The sequence below is a fragment of the Miscanthus floridulus genome, chromosome 4 (assembly GCF_019320115.1).
Source record: "Miscanthus floridulus cultivar M001 chromosome 4, ASM1932011v1, whole genome shotgun sequence".
NCBI lineage: Eukaryota > Viridiplantae > Streptophyta > Magnoliopsida > Poales > Poaceae > Miscanthus > Miscanthus floridulus.
In genome coordinates, this window is record NC_089583.1 from 51,868,327 (window position 1) to 51,873,644 (window position 5,318).

A 5,318-nucleotide genomic window follows, 5' to 3' on the forward strand; every position below is an offset into this window, starting at 1 on the left:
GTATGGCTATCTTTCCTAAATGTGATCACACTCTCTAAGTGTCTTGATCACCAAAAATAAAGAGCTCCTATGGATATCACCTTTGCCTTGAGCTTTTTGTTTTTCTCTTTCTTCTTTTCTAAGCCTGAGCGCTTGATCATTATAATGGCCATAACCACCATTGTTGATGGTAGTTAACAACCATTATAAACCATCAATATAACATGCATAAGGGCATAAATATAATCACTAACAAAGGTCTAGGGGTTTAAACTAACAAATTCCATGAGTTTTGGTGAATCTATATTTTATGCAGGATTTGTCTAGAAAACCATCAAGGTAGACCTACATGTCAGATTTAATCACGCTTATCCACAGCGAAACAGACACTAGAAGGTTCTAGAAGACTCGAGAGGATGCCACACCGAAGTGGAGGGTGAGACACTGCCAGGCATGGCTGGCTAGGCCAGTTAGCCCCTAGGGCCCACCTGTCAGCCCCCGTTGTTATGTCGGTCCTCCACCTGCCTCCTAGGTTGCATCTATGTCGTCCTTTAAGTCAGTTTGATCCAAGGGCTCATGTTGGACTGCTTCGGCCTATATATACCAGCCCCTGCCACCCTCCCAGGCATAACCCCAGTCATTAAGTCATTTGAGAAGACAAAAACCTTAATCATCCTTAGAGCTCCACCATATTCTAGGGCATAGCTAGTTAGGCTAGGTCTAGAGGGAGGCAATCAGACTTCTCTTGGATTCTCGATCTTGTCAAGAGCATGGTTTGGTATAATCTTTGTACCCCCTTGAAAGGTCCTAAATGGCTAGAGGGGGTGAATAGCCTATAAAAATTTTCTACAAATACACTAGAGCAAGAGGTTAGTACACTAAATGGCAAAATGCAATTTTGCTCTCGACCTACGAGGGTCGCAAGCTACCTATTCAACAATTCTAGTTGCTATGATCACTAGGCACAAACAATGGCTATGCCACTACTCACTAAGAGCTCTCAACAAGTCTACACTAAAGAGTTCCACTAGGTGATACTAAACTAGCAAACAAGACAACTAGTTTGCAAGGAATGTAAAAGAGTGAGTATGGTGATTATACCGCCATGTCGAGGAATGAGCCAATCACAAGATGAATACCAATTCAATCACCTAGAGAGTACCAAAGGGCAAGAGACAACCAATTTTTCTCCTGAGGTTCACGTGCTTATCGACACACTAGTCCCTGTTGTGTCGACCAACACTTGGTGGTTTAGCAGCTAATAGGTATCACACACCTAGCCCACCACAAGAGGCCCCGCAAGAACCTACCTACAAGTGAGGTAACTCAATGACACGAGCAATTTACTAGATCTACCTTGTGGCTCTTCATCGGGGAAGGTGCAAGACCTCTCACAATCATCGAAGCCAGCCATGAACAATCACCAACACATGTCGAAGCTCCTCCACTGCTCCAAGCCATCTAGGTGGCATCAACCACCAAGAGAAACAAGAAATCCGCAGTCACAACAATCCTTAAGTGCCACTAGATGCAATCACTCAAGCAAATGCACTTGGAATCACTCCCAATCTCACTATGATGAATCAATGATGGAGATGAGTGGGAAATGTTTGCTTAGACTCACAAGGGTGTCAAGTATATCAAAGTGCTAAGAGAGAGCCCCAAGCCAGGTACCTTTCTATTTATAGAGCCCCAAGACTCAAAGAGCCATAGGCACTCTCGGGCTGACCGGACTCACTGACCAGATGTACCCCAACATCTGGTCACCTATGGTCATCCACGTGTCCCATTTGAACTAGAGCCACTCAATCTCAACGGTCATCTCATGATCGCTTGCATAGTCAAAAGATGATCGGACGCACTACTGATGTGACCTGACACACGTACATGTGGCATCCGGTCATTTCTAGTAAGGTTCCAGAGGCGGGTTTTAATGACCGGATGCATCAGGTCAGAGGCAACCTAACATGCCCTAGTGTCTGATCCTCTCTCTTCTTCTCTGTCATGCCCGCTAAAGGTTGACTGAACATGTCGGTGCACATGGCCCTAGTGTCCAATCACTTCTACTCCGTCTCGGCCAGACAGTGTGCCATGCCTATAAATGACCGAATGCGCCCGGGGTTAGTCCGATTCACCGCATGGCCAGTGTCCGTTCATGGACCTTCTCCTCTTTTTCTTTTTCTAAATCCACAACTGCTTCACCCTTGCTTCCAACTTGCTAACCACAAAGTATAGAGCTTGTGTGCATGTGTGTTAGCATTTTCAAAGCAGTTTACAAGGGTCAAGGTTAGCACACTAGGTTCCTAAATGCATATGCATGAATCATGTCACCTAGTGGCACTCGATAAACCATTTAGCTAAAGATTTCCCATCTTTATAGTACTGACTATCGATCCTAAATACACTCACACCCTTTATGGTGCCTTGAGTGCCAAAACGAAAACCTATTTGATACCTTTGCCTTGATCAACCTTGTTTTTGTTTTTCTCATTCTTCTTTTCAAGTTGGAGCTTGATCATCTTCAACACATGTCCATCTCCATCTCCATGGACTTCATTACCATGCTCCATCACTTTGTATGTACCAACCTTGCTCATATGACACTCATGACAAATGTTAGTACTTAGGTTTCATCAATTAGCCAAAACCAAACTAGGGCTTTCAATCTCCCCCTTTTTGGTAATTGATGACTGACCTTTTCACAAAGATATTCAATAAAATCTTTTTGGATTCATGTTGCTTGCCTAAGCATTTTACCATGTGTAAATGATATGGACAAGTTTCATAAAACTAAATTAGTAGTATTAGCTCCCCCTACATATGTGCTAAGAGTTTGGATTTGAAAACTTGCACATATGCATGGATTGGAAGTTTGGGAGAGTAGTAGCTACCAAATGATGCTAAGGTGTAAAGAATGGACCTTTGAAGCATGATACCAATCGGAGTTGACATTTGAACACTATCCTTAGCACCATGATTTGCTAGATATCACTTGAAAAGCAAAGACAAACTAGATATCTCATGAGATCAACATTAGAAGCAAGGTTCTAGTGCCACTTGTCAAAGATCAAGGTATATCTAGCTATCCTATGTATGCTAGTTTTCATTTCATCAATCATTTCCTATAACCTAGCATTCATCATACAAGCATGGGTAGTTAAGAACTTGTGCCATGCAAGTAAACATATGTAATGCACATACAAATGCAACATACAAATTTATGAGCTTGCTCCCCCTACTTGTGTTCTTTAAAGTTTGATCAATCCCTTTCCTTTCACCTATCTTACTACCCTTGGTATCTCTCCCCCTTTTGCTTATCTTTGGGAATTACTTCTCCCCCTTTGTCATCAATGACCATAAAAGGTGAGCTCAAATTTTAGATAGGTGGTGTGAAATCATGTCAAGTGAGGATCATTTTCCTAATTTGGTTCAATCTAGGTCACTTGCAAAAGATATTTAACTCATTTTGATCCAAGAGCAAGCTTCTTCATACCTCCAAATAATGGTTATCATGTATCATGTTGAGTTAAACATTTATAGCTCATTTTCTAGATTAAACAATAGGTTCACAAGCCCACAAACATGTCATATGCTACCACTAGATTATTTCAAGCATACAAGCAATAGTGGTACCATACAAGCATCAAATTCATTTGATTTTCATGAATGAGCCTAAGACATGTGAGGAATGACTAGATGCACTAAACAAGTCCTTAGCAATAGATGAAGGACATGTCAATCAACTTTACCTTGCTTTTGCTTGAAGGAGAGCTATGTCATATATGGGGGGTGCATCAACACATATTTGAGAAGTCAAGTATGTTCAATTCGTTGCTTAGCTTGCAAAACCTCTTCTCATCAAGTGGCTTGGTGAAGATATCGACAAGTTGATCATCGGTGCCCACACTCTCAATGCAAATATCCCCTTTTTGTTGGTGATCTCTTATGAAATGGTGGTGGACATCAATGTATTTTGTTCTTGCATGTTGAACCGGATTGTTGGTGGGCTTGATTGCACTCTCATTGTCACATAGCAATGGCAAGTGCTATAATGGTATAATTATCTGTGCGCTTGCAGATCCTTTTCATTCATATATTTATATATTCTTCCTAGTCACATAAATTAATAAAGAACTACTTAGTATTATTCTAGTAGTAATGCTATGTAGTACCAACAAGCATCTCTAGCATCATCACTAGGGATGACAACCTAGTATAGTAATGTTAGGAGATATAGGTTTATAATAAGTGGCTACTAAACAATTGACTAAGTTAATAAATACCAACAAGCATTTCTGGCGCCATTGCCAGATAAGGTAGCTAGGCAAAGGAAGTATTGATAAACTTATACTTATTAATGTGATCGAGGAAAACCATTGACCTCTACTCCAATAGGCTCACCTTTGTTTTGTCTACTTGTGTATCTTATGTAGGGTAATGTATGACCGGTTTTGACCTTCCAACAAACTATGTTGAAGATCTAGAAGCATTAATCAGGAGGACTAGAGCTAAACTCAAGAAAGTTCTAGCTTTAAAGTCAGAAGACAACCATATAAGGCGAAGCTTAACACCTAAATTTGAAGCCATGGCTGACATGACTCTCCGTGAACTCTCTGCTCCAACTATGGCTAACATCCATACTGGACCAATAGTCATTGTCAGAGATAATGGATTCGAGCTCAAGCTAGCCCTCATCAACATGGTGCAAGCAAGCCAGTTTTGTGGAAAGGCATATGAAGATGCAAGTGCACATCTCCAACACTTTCTAAAAATTTGTAGCACTTTCACCATCAAAGGAGTGACCCTGATGCCATACTACTTCGCCTCTTCCCATTTTCACTCTTGGGGAAGGCAAAGCAATGGTTCTACTGCCAACAAAGATAGAAATACTACATGAGATAACTACTCCACTGCCTTCCTAGCAAAGTTCTTTTCCGTAGGCAAGACCAATGCTCTGCATGGGAGAATTTCAAGCTTTCAGCAACAACATGATGAATTTGTCCCTGAGGCATGGGAATGCTTTCAAGATTACATTATGGAATGTCCTCATCGTGGGATGGAGTATTGGCTACTCATGTAGACTTTCTACCTTGGGTTGACCAACAATACCTATGAGACTATGGTTGCTGTTGCTGGAGGTGCATTCCTGTCACTCACCATACTAGCTTCAATAGCTCTTGTGGAGAAGATGGCATCCAACCAAGGTTTGAATGAAGAACATCTTCAGACCCACAAGAGAGGTAGAGGTATGCATCAACTCAAGGAGATAGATATGATGTCTTCCAAGATGGACCTACTGATGAAGAAGCTTGAAGATCGAGCCAATGAGAAGCAAGAAG

The 5,318-nt window shown here is 41.4% G+C and overlaps 1 non-coding gene across 1 annotated transcript; it reads right to left on the minus strand.

The window, feature by feature from the left end:
- Positions 1-4,928: 4,928 nt before the first annotated feature.
- LOC136553178 (small nucleolar RNA R71) lies at positions 4,929-5,037 on the minus strand. The gene has a single exon (XR_010783084.1). It is a non-coding gene; the product is annotated as a small nucleolar RNA R71 (small nucleolar RNA).
- Between the last annotated feature and the right edge of the window lie 281 nt (positions 5,038-5,318).